We start from the raw sequence: 12693 nt of genomic DNA on the forward strand, positions 1-12693 counted from the left end.
GTTTAACGAATTAAAGGTAACATGAAGAATGTAGTATTTGAGGGTAATTTTAGAGGCTTTAGCTTTATTTTAACTTTTGAGTTATCGACATTTTTTTCTTCTCGGGATCATTTCAGTTTGTCATCTGTATTTCATTTCTAAGAGCTTAGTACTCTAGCTTCTAGCGCAAAAATTAAACTTACGTTTTTCTATATATCCGTCAAAGCGTACGTTTTTCAATATATCCGTCTAAACGTACTTCCACATTTCTGTTATACTGTAGCTGTGCAACGATTTAGCAATAATTTTCCGGATACAACCTTGAATACTAATTTATACAAATAATCAGTAGCGGATTTAGAAATGTACTTTGGGGCTGGTTTCTCTGATTGTTCCGTTTTCTAAAATGTCCTAATTTTATTTGGGAGGAGCTTGAAGTTTATGAGTACAGGCATAACTATTACTGTATTTCGTTTCGTTTATATATTTAAAGATAATCTTCGGGATACAAACTTGAAGATCATTTTATACTGAGAATCAGTGGCGGATTTAGAAAAGTATTGTGGGAGGTTTTTTTCTTACTATGTTTAGTTTTTCTAAACATTCGTAATTTTTATTTTACGGGAGCTTAAAGTTTATGAGTAAAGGCATAACTAATAGATATTTCGTTTGTTTTAGACATTCCGTAATTTTGGGGAACAGGCTTCAGTCCGAAAGACCGTCCCCCAAACCTTCGCAAAATGGTCACTGCTGGTAATTAGTAATAATAGCGATTTAAAAACAATAAGAAATGAAGTCGGCCAACTCACAGTACACGCACTATTTCTACTTCATAGATGGAATGAAGAAAAGTTTTGTCAAAATAGTCGAATGCTGAGTTGAATCCTGGACTTCCCGAGAGAAGCGCAAAAGCTCCACTCAGTCATGTTTGTTGTGCAGTTGTATTTATTTTAACTTAAATATATTCCGTAGTTCTTTTCTTTTGGTAGTGGTGGGGTGGGGAGAGTTCCATAATGATATGAAGGGTGTGAGCCAAGAACATGGTAACTAATAAATTTTCAATTGCTGAGTTATGCAGCACCAGATAGATAGCAACGCATACCGCTTCATTTAATCCTTCACGTAGAGTCTTATGTGAAAAATCAGCTTTCCGACTTTCAAAATGGATTGTGCAGCAGAAAATTTCTAATTTCTTAAAATAGTAAAATTGTGGGTTACCATGTTCTTATCTCACACCCTTCATATGTTGAATCCCTCTTGTTAAAAATACAGAAAACTTGAGGACTGAGTAAACCGTGATGGTGCTTATATAAAACTGTAGAATTTCAAGAATATACAAAACCAAAAGCTCTAGATGTGCAGCCTTTAAGTGTATCATATAAATCTAAGTATTTTTCTTATGTTTTATTTTAATTTTATTTTGTTCCAAAAAGAGAAATAAACACACTGTTGAACAAGACTGCACTTATTTAATATAAAAACACATTTACACGTCACGTTTCGATCTTCTAGGCAAGATCCTCATCAGATGATACATCAGGATACATCAGATGTCCTCATCAGAGTGTACGTCTGATGAGGATCTTGGCTAGAAGATCGAAACGTCACGTGTAAATGTGTTTTTATATTAAATAAGTGCAGTCTTGTTCAGCAGTGTGTTTATCTTTCTGATTTTATTTGCAAGACGTATGACTATGATTGTGTGTCAGTCCAAAAAGAGTGTATGGAATATTTTGAAGTAAATATACTACATAGAATTTTGCTATTTATTTGAGTATTTTTTTTAAAGTATTTACTTTTAGGGTTGGCTGCTTTACACCAGCTGTTTTTTTTCTTTTTTTAAATAAACAATTGGTTTAAACCAAAAAATAAAATAAAAAGAACGAAAAATGTGAATCGTGTCAACTTCATGGTGACGTTTCCACACATCAAACCATCTGCATTAGTTTTATTTCCTTTTCACCTTTTAATCAAGGTGTCCTATGTTCAATTCTCGGTCGAACCACAACAGTTCTTTCCTGCGTAAACAAATTAGCGGTTCGGATGTAACTTTAAGCGAAAGTCTTCTCCTTGATAACCTCGTTATTACGTAAGGATGTTAAGCCTGAACATACGAAACGAAACTAAATTGTATATTTTCGCATGCCTGAATGCCTGTTGTTTTATAAAGAAGCAAAGGTTGCTTAAATATATTGATATAAATTGGCAAAATTTATCGATTGCCTACGTAGCTTCCAACATTAGCTTGGATTGTACTTTCAATGATATGTACTGTACGTACTAAATTTGTAATTTAATACCTCAGTTTTAGCGTACTGATTATAATACGTTGACCTTTAAATTTTACACGCAAAGCAATAACAGGATTTTTCCGTTATTGTTTTACATTTAGAGTAATGACGGGATTTTCCCGATGGCTAGGGCGGGAGTTTCTCAATTTAAGAAATTTACTGACCGGACTTCTTTAAGCTTTTGTGACTTCTTCCAGCATAACCCCGTTGTTGCATAATAACACCAAGGCGAAACAAATTTATTTCTGTCAATATGTAATATAAATACATAAAGCAAAATATCTAAACAAAAAAAAAAAAACTGATTTAAACCCAAAAAAAAACCTAGTTTAAACTCCCCCCCCAAAAAAAACGGGTTTTTGGCATTTTCAAAAAACAACCATGATTCTTGCCAACCCTGCTTACTTTTGTATGTAGGAGGGTAAAAAGTCTTATTATATACATTGGTTAATCCTTTGGAATTCATAATGTAAATATGTTGAGAAGTTAAACTGTTTGAAATGTCTTTTCGAAATTCATGGTTTATTTTCGAGGTTTTATATTATTATCGGCATCAACCACTAATTAATTGACTTTTTGTGTTATAGAGAATCGAAACAAAATCTGCTTTATCAATTTAAAGCAGAATTTTCAAAAAAGCCCAAAATTTCCCAAACAAAAAAGCGAAGCAAAAAAAACGAGTTTTTTCCCAAAAAAGCCGTTTTTTTTCGAGCCCTTGCATCTCTCTCTCTCTCTCTCTCTCTCTCTCTCTATATATATATATATATATATATATATATATATATATATATATATATATCAGAGTCTTCCAAAAGTCCTGCAAAAAAGTAAAAAGCTGTAACTTTGTAACCATTTATTGTATTTGTAAAAGACTTTTAGTGAACTTGTAAGAAAGTCTGAAATTTTGTTTCCAACCATTCTGTCAACGCCAAACCTCCAGCTGAGTACCATTTAAGTCCAAACATTAATGAAGTCTTTTCGGGAATCCAAGAATGGCATTTCGACATGCTTCATCCTTAATACTCCCAATCACATCACGTATCTTCTTCCGGAGGTCCTGAACATCTTTCGGTTTTTGCTTGTAAACTTCTGTATCATTTTCTTACGAACGATATTGTGTAGCGTTGTCATTGGCTCCAAGGATCTGCGTTTAAACGATTTATTTGGACTTCGCAACACGCTTTCCTGCACGGACTGAATCACATCAACACTGGTTGTTGACCTTCCGCTACGAGGCAAGTCCAAGACACTTCCGGTAGCTAGGAACTCATCGTACCATCTCTTGATACTTGAACCTGTAGGTAGTTGTTTCTGATATTTTTGACGGAATTTTCTTCTTACCAAAACACTAGATTTTAACTCACAAAACCACACTACACACTGCGCTTTCTCTTGAGTAGACGCCACCTTTGTCACGTGATTTGCGGTTATAACGTCAACGTTTACATCCGCTCATTCTTGCCAAAAAAAAATTTAACATTTCCACTAAACATTACACACAAAACAAAATTGTAAGTAGTACTTTGAAAGTTACAGCTTTTTACTTTTTGCAGGACTTTTGGAAGACTCTGTATATATATACAGTATGTCTGATTCTTAACCAGAGATTTTTCTAAATCGTACACCAAATATTTGTTACATAAATTTTGGTCACAGAAGCTGTATTGTGAGACACAGCCTTCTTCTGTCAAGTGACAGCAAGTTGACCTTAAATATAAATGATAAATCTAAAAAGAGACAAACATTTATATTAATAATATGAACTTTCTTGTTTTATGTCTCTTGGTTATAGCCTTTAGGCTAAAGAAGACAGACGATTAATGAAAGCAAACGATTATTAAATAATAGTAGGAATCGTAATGTGGGTGTAAAGGGAGAACCTAGAATAAACTCATAGATAAAAAGCTTGTCACCCCTAACTGTATTGTACTGACTTCAATCCAGAGACTCCTAAAATCCAGCGGTGAGAGCTCTATCGCTTAAAGCATCTTCTTTTTTCTTAGCTTCACTTTCGACACTTTTAAAGACTATCCAACATGATAGAAGCACGAATACAGAAACATCCAGGATAGTTAAAAATCCGTCCTCAGTTATACTGTACAGTATTACAATGGAACCAGTGCTCTCCATTAATAATATGCAACATATCAATATTTTCATGAGTAGGTCCATCATCCTATTATACATAAGTGTATATATTCCATTAATGTTTTATTTACTACATATTGCATTCTTACAATATATTTATTATGTTATCTTAAACTTTTAAACACTAGTATATATGAAATTGGGTTAAGATGCTATAAGTTGTATGGTATTATATATATATATATATATATATATATATATATATATATATATATATGTGTGTGTGTGTGTGTGTGTGTGTGTGTGTGTGACAGAAAAAGTCCTGATTGAGCGAGTGAGTAAATGACTGATCAATACCCTGGTTAAAGCACTAGAAACTTGAAATTTTGACAATAAAATAGGATTTGCGACTTAAGATACCACTAAGGATGAAAATTTTAGAAATTCGACAAGGAAGAGGGAGAAATAAGGGCAGCAATGTTTATAGTAAAACATCCACGGTCTGTATCTCTGAAGGATACAAACATGGAAATTTGATATATAAACTTCTATTTAAAATAATTAAAGTTGTGTTCCACCGTTTTATGATATTTCCCTGAAACGAAAGGAAAAGACGAGAAGAAAAAGGGTGGTTTTACAATTGTTATAGTAAGATGGACATAATCAAAATTCTCTAAGACTAAAAATATGTTTGGAATAGAAAACTGTACATATAAACTTGTTATTAAAAACAAGTAAGAATATATACCAGCACTTCCCGATATTCTGCTTTTAACAAGAGAACATGGCAAATTCTAACTTGTTTGCAAATATATAAAAATGACTTCGAGGTTGTGAGTCTCATCATCACGGGAAAACGTGTAAAGCATTTGAAATTATTCTTTGAATACAGATAAAGCTTGAGCCCACTTACATTTTTACCATTCCTCTTTGGTTACAATACAAGTTGTAAGGTCGTACGATGAGCAAACATGTTGGTCGGGAAATAGAGCAAACTGAAATCTTTGTTTTACGTCCCACGATTATGCCGGCTAGGCTAAAGGAGACAGTGATTATGAGAATTGAATGAAATAGTGGAATGAATAAATTGAGAGGAACGGAAGAACCCCGAAAAAACCCACTCACACGGTGTTTTTTCTACACAAAACATGGTGGTCGGGGGCGAAGGTTAGTGTGTCTATATGTATATGCAGATCTCGTGAACCATACTAAACTTTTATGTTTTAAACAAACCAACTCTAAGATTCCAAATATTCACAGATTCTACGCTACAGAAAAGAAGAATAGTCCACTTCACCTTACCCTATTTTGTATTATAGTTTAATCAAAATAGGAAAAATATATCATTATTGTACAATTTCATCACAAAAATTGAACCATTGTTCGATTTTCGCAATTAACAAATTGTTTTCTAATTTTCTTCTTCTTTAATGAAGTCTTTCTTCAGTGAAAAAGAAAAAGAAATCTAGTAATTTGTTATTGGTTCTTTCACTGCGACACACGAAATACAGCAATACTTCTTTGTGCTGTAGAAACTATTTTTTTTTCTTTTCGTATTCTTCCTATTTCTTTTTTTCCTTTTCGTTTTCACTTGAGCCTCAATTATATTTTAGATGTGACGTCTACGGAACATATCTTCCCTGTCAGGTACATGGCAAATCAATAACGCGATGTGACGGAAATGAAAACCCTCTAGAACTCAACGAGGCACACACACACACACAGTCACAAATACATCATATATATATATATATATATATATATATATATATATATATATATATATATATATTATATATCGATAGATAGATAGATATATCACCAAAATATACAAACAGAATTAGAAAGCTTGAAGGAAGTTCTCACATAGAAATATTTGAGTACGTAGGGATTGCAATGAATAATCATCGCTGTCAGTGAATACGAACGTGTGCAAATGCAAACAAATTGCAATACAGTGGCCGCGTAAAATGTCTTGTAAAATAACTTATTTTTCAAGAACAAGATGTACTATTCCTTCGTACTTCAAAACTGTTTCAAATACAGAAAATTGTCACACTAATGGAGACACATTAACAAAATGCAATTTATATGATTAACAGGGAATTGGACAGCTTGTATTTGTCGCAGTATTGAGATATATTTAGACAATATTGGACATACTTTTTGCAGTGCCGTAATCAGTTCTGCCAGTAATGATAAGAGGAAGTTTGCATAAGATGTGCTGCTCTAAAGTGGAATCAATACCAGATGTGGATATTCCAAATGCGGAGGCACGAAGTTAACTTGGAATTGCCATGCCCTGGTTAAGTCAGAACCAAAATTGTTAGTCCCAAAAGCAGACGCGAAGGAGAAGAGACATAAGGAAGCACGTTGCCACATTGTGCACTGCTTTCACCCAATGCAAAGTTCTTATTTTATAGCTATGAACCTCCGAAAGTTACGCTGCCTATGTGTACTTTACTTGTAACTTGGCTGATTTGAGTAATTCAAATCAGCCAAAAGTTCAAAGTTCGTATTTGCCGACGTGTAAGATGCATCTCATTTTGAGATATAATTCCATCAAAACTGGTTTTACTATAATCCAAAAAGAGTTTATTTTTTTCAATTTGCTTTTATTCTGGAAGAAATTTTATACGTCACCAAATATGATTAAAATAAGTTTCTAAATTATTTAACATTTGAAAATGGATAGCCTACAAACCGAAAAAATAGACAGAGTCATATGAGCGTAAGGATTTCTATTCAAATATTGAATATTATGTTGGAGTGCAAAAACAAATTTAAAATGTGAACACAAAATGAACCGAAAATATGTCCTCAAATGGTTTCCAATATTTACAGAAATAGGGAAGATATTTCACAACTCATCCAGATCCTTAGCCACTGTGGGAACTTACTTACTATTATAAAAATCTTTTATAAGTAATGACTAATAAATTATGACAGTGAGAACTCTTCGATACCCATTATGATAAAGAGCTTGGAATCAGTCCCCTACGTATTCTTGTATATTGGTGATATATGATATCATGTCTGCATTGACAATATCGTTTATGTTTTAGAAAACTACAGAACTTTTTATTATTCCTTTTTTCCTTTTTAACAAAAATGGAATGAGAAAAATGAGAAGAAAATGTAGACCGCAACAATGTTTTCCAATATATAACCCACTTGGCACTATTCAGGATGGGACGAAGAAATCCATGCACTAGTGAGAAATGCTCAACAAGTCCTTTCGTTAGTTAATTATTGATTTTGCACATAATGATGGATAACATGAAGACATGTTATTTATGAATATTATGAAGAAGAAATATTCTTTATAAACAAGTAACAAAACATTTCCCAGCGTCAATACTAACAAAATATTTGGTATTTTGTTGTTACTATTGACTTAAATTCATAATAAACTTAGAATTTATATAGTTCATAGGTGATTATTAAGCCTACATCATTCGTTTATATCAGGACATCGAAGACTTTGGAAGTGAAGAAAACACAGGAAAGAGTATATAAATCAGTCATTCATAATAAATTTAAATTGCTTTAATAATAATATACTTCTAAATATCTCGAGTTAAGTTCATTTTTAGTTTAATGTTCTTTTTAGCAGCGAGGCTACATGAGACGCTACCTATTAATTAACGTAGCGTAACTCGCACAATGAACTGACAGCATTGATATTAACTGTTGATGACACTGTATCGACAAATATTTATAATACAGGGAATAAAATTTGTTCGGTCAGAACCGGGTATATTATTTTATACCAACAATTTTAAATAATTTAAAACACTATTTATGTTATTAGTGACTGATTAACAACAAGTTCACCTGACATCTTATTTTTAGTGCGAGCTACCTCTACAACATGTTATTCAGCCAGTTCTCCTTCCTGGTGGCATTTAGAAAGTCCCAGCATAATATAACACAGTGAGAGACATTCAGTAGATGATGGGGTTCTACCGACACGTTAACTGGTTCAATGCCAGTCAATTTAAGTAGATTCGCTGTTTGTTGTCAGTTTCCGCCAATAAAGTGGCGTTTCGTAATTTCTTGTTATCTTGAACCTGTTCGGCGTTACAAGTGACTTTATTAAAGAAGAAAAGGGACAAGCTCTTAGTAGCACTTGGACGATTTGCTACAGCACTGACACAATCAGAATCTTCATGTTTAATTACAAGATATCGGACATCACGATACTTGTCTTTCCGATGCTATCTACAACTTGAGAGTGTCTCGTTCTCGTTTGGTTTGGGCTTTTTACGAGCGGGTGAGCCCGGACCCGATTATATAGTTTTTATACCCTAAAAGATTGGTATAAAATATACATTTATAAATAGAAAATGTGTCTGAACTCTGCAACGTCATACCAGGGCTCTTGCTAGGAGAACTTACACTATTCCTCTGACTATCTGATAAGCACGCTCTCACCGTAAGCTCAGCGTGGGGCCAACGCAGTCAAGGAGAATGGGTACAACAAAATCATTCCGTCGAAAGAAATGCATGATAAAAATATATAAACTAAAAGAAACAACCTGCTGAACCAAAAAGATAGAGCCTAATAGCCTACAAGAGAACAAAGTATGTGGATTTTTTAAAAATATTTTTGTACTTTTATTATTGTTTATACTTTTCTATATTTTAATACTTTATTTGTATTTTTCTTTTATATATTTTCAAAAACTTGAACGTGAACAACACACACACACTGGACATACAGAACAGCAGGAACTGCTCCTTCGTGGCTAAACGGTTATTGTACGCGCCTTTGCGTGGAGGACTCTGGTTCGATTCCTGGCGGAACTCATGAGGTTCGGATTCCACGTTAATCAGTAGGTCACGTCTCAAACAGCCTCGCTATTGAAAGCTACCTTAAACTCCAAATCAAATCAAATTAAACAGCAGGCTGGGATGTTCGGCAGTGTTATTAGCGGTTGAGGGCATACAAGAACATGCAGATGAGGGAGGACACGAGTGAGAAATGAAGTCACTCCCTCATCTCCACCCCGTTCCCAAAGATGGTCTTCAACATGTATTGGGTGCTTCAGCTTCAAGTCGGTCAAAGGAAAGGGTAAGAAGAGGTACACTCATTTCAGTTTCCGGTGGCCGCGGTGGCTCAGTAGTAGAGCGCTCACCTCTGTAGTATGGGATTCCTGGTTTGATCCCATCTCTCCCCAAGTGAATTGCATAGGGTTCTTGTGATTGCTCTCACTTTCTACAGTTCAGCATTTCGTTTCATCAGTAACATTTCCCTTAACCTCGGAGCAAAATCAAGGAACATTAAACTTAAAATAAATAAAGTGAAATTGATATAATGAATATTAAATTAATAATACTGTGCATAGTAGGATGTATTGAACCTATTTTTTCTTTATAATTTGGGAGTTATATTGCCTTACTCTTTACAAATTTCGAAATTTTCAACAGCAGTAATTCTTCTTGATACCCTTTGCGTCTCTACAGTTAATGCGCATGCATTCGGCGCGGGAGACGAGAGTTGTATTACTCACGGGAGCTTATATGGTTTAGGTCAAACATTAACCTCTAGTTCCATGTCTCATAAATAACCTCATTGCTAACAGGGACGCATTAGACAAATGAAACCAGCTGTAATTTTTAACCTTGCAAGGAAACATATATGTTGCTACGCAACATTTTTGTCGGAAGTTACTCGACATGAACTCTAATTTGATATAAAGTTCACCTTTGCTATTGATTAACAATTACAGTTGATATGAATTTCATCCATTAGCAATAGATCTCATTGTGAAACTTGGAGGAAATTATATGGATTGTTTCATGATTTTTCTAAATTCTGGTTAACAGACTTTCATAGCGAGGAATGAATTTATTCTTTTCCTTTCAATAATTTCAACCTCAAGTGATAGTAAGAAGTATGTTATTTCAACCAAAACGGACTATTTCCTAAAAATCAAAGAATCTCTTTACAAAACTTTTGTGAAGTATTTTTTTTAATCTAGGGAAGGGGGATAAATTCACTTCCTAAATATACAACTTATTATTGCAATGCACTACTGCTTTAAAATGGCAAGCAACAGACAATTAACCTAACGGAATAGGTAAGATTGTAAAATATACAATATTGGAAACTTACAGTAGAGCGTCGATTATCCAAACGTCGGTCAACCGAACGACCGCTTAACCGAACTGTGTACTCGCTCGCGCCTGTTACTCTCCCACCCTACCGTCCATCATCCCCCTCACTCCCAAACCAAGTTTCCCACAGTAGTCGCCGCACTGAGCCACCGCTGGCGGAACATTGCTTCTAATGGGGCCTTCATAAGGCGCTGCTGACTGGCCAAGCCGCCAGTCGCTGTGTTTCAACAATCAGCACATTTCTTTTTATGAATAAATTTACTGTACAGTACTTCTTTTTGGCAAATAAACATGTACAGTTCGATTATCCGAACAAACCAGTTTTCCGAACACCCATGTGTCCCCCAATTACTTCGGATAATCGACGCTCTACTGTAATATAAATTTAAGAAAAGAATAATGTCAAGAAAAAAGTATTTGCAAGTTCTATCGGAAAAGTAATGTTATACGTTTTATTATAAAGCGACTGTACGTTGCAGTTCGCTCAATCCGCCGGGATCACCGGTGGCGTAGTGAGCTATGAATGAGTGCTTTCTCGGTTGGGTTGTCTCCGAGCAATTGTAGGTGCAGGACGGGCGATTTCGTAAACCTCTGTTTCGTCTCTTGTACAAGTTGCAATGCAGCTCTCACTGGAACGAAGATACACGATCAAGTTTGCTGTGAAACTCGTCAAATCGGCAGCAGAAAGGTTCCCAGTAATTCAACATACCTTCGAGGAAATTTGCACACGAGAAAATTCTGCACGAAGCTTGTCTGAAGAATTTTTATCAAAAATCTTGCCCAGTGGAAATTTGTCAATGAAACTTGGATATTTCAGTACGACCACCAAACGAAGAGACAAAGGGTCAAGTACGAGGGTCATTCGGAAAGTAAAGAACGTTTTGCGCTAGCGCGTGCGCGTGTTCCCCCACCCCCGCTGCCGCTGGGTTATTGACCTGGGCATGCTTTAGCCTCAGTCTGGCACCAGCTGCGATCCGCTACGGTCCGTTATTCCTTCGCTGTGCGACTGTAAAATGTGCGATACAATTACTGATCCCGCCAAGTGTGAGGTTCGTAGTGTGATAAGATTTTTGAATGCAAGAAAAGTGCGTCCGATAGAAATTTATAGACAAATCACTGAGGTGTATGGAAATGTAATGAATGAAGCATCAGTTCATAAGTGGTGCATTATGTTTAATGACGGACGGACGAATGTGCACGATGAGGAATGCTCGTGCCGGCCTTCTGTTGTGACTGACGAACTCAAAGGAAGAATTGAGCGGAAAATTCAAGAGGATAGGCGATTCACTATTGATGGGCTGCACGAATTCTTTCCTGAAATTTCAAGAACTTAAGGAAGCTGTTAGTGATTGGTTCAACAGTTTGGCGGCAACTGTGTATGCCGAAGGCATAGAAAAACTTGTACAGTACCATGGTATGACAAGTGTTTAAATTTACACGGCGACTATGTCGAAAAGTAACTTAAGTATCACATAGTATGTAACACAAATTTCGCCTTTGTATATCAGTTATTAAAGTGTTTATACAAAAAGTTCTTTACTTTCCGAATGACCCTCGTAGTATGCCCCGGAGTCCCCTTGCCCCAAAAAGTCTCAAATGGGCAAATTATGAGAACCATGCTCATTGTATTTTCTCTCATCCATTGTGAGATTTCACCTCCTGGAATAACTGTTAACTCTAAATTTTCCGTAGAAGTCCTCAAAATACTGAGAGCAAGGATCCCACTGATTAGACCAGACATAAGCGGCGATTGGGAACTTTATAATGAGATAGGCACAGCCCACACTACCTTCATAGCGACCAGCTATCTGGCCAAATCTAACGTGGCAACGCTGCCCCAACTCCCCTACAGGGTTCATGGGCCCCAGGGACTTACTTCGTTCTCCAGGGAACCTAATTTTTCGTTCATGAAGATATCTTTGTTATGGGTTATCGAATGAACTAGATTTGATTCGGATGTTCGAATGCCACCTTCATGTCCGTTCCTTTTGAGAATTGAAATGCTCGTGAAATCATACACTTTTATTTCTTTTAAGCAATTCCAAAGCTGCAAACTATTGTGCCGTGGTGGGAACATCAGTTAATAGCTCAGATTATGATTATTAAATGCTAAATTGAGGGATGTAAAATATGGGGAAGAAAACTGATGTCCTACACGAAACTTAATTGTAAAGGGTTATGTTAAATATAAGTAAAATTCAAATGTTTCAAT

This window comes from Thermobia domestica, chromosome 2 (genome assembly GCF_964235325.1).
Source record: "Thermobia domestica chromosome 2, izTheDome1.hap1.1, whole genome shotgun sequence".
In the NCBI taxonomy this organism is placed as follows: domain Eukaryota; kingdom Metazoa; phylum Arthropoda; class Insecta; order Zygentoma; family Lepismatidae; genus Thermobia; species Thermobia domestica.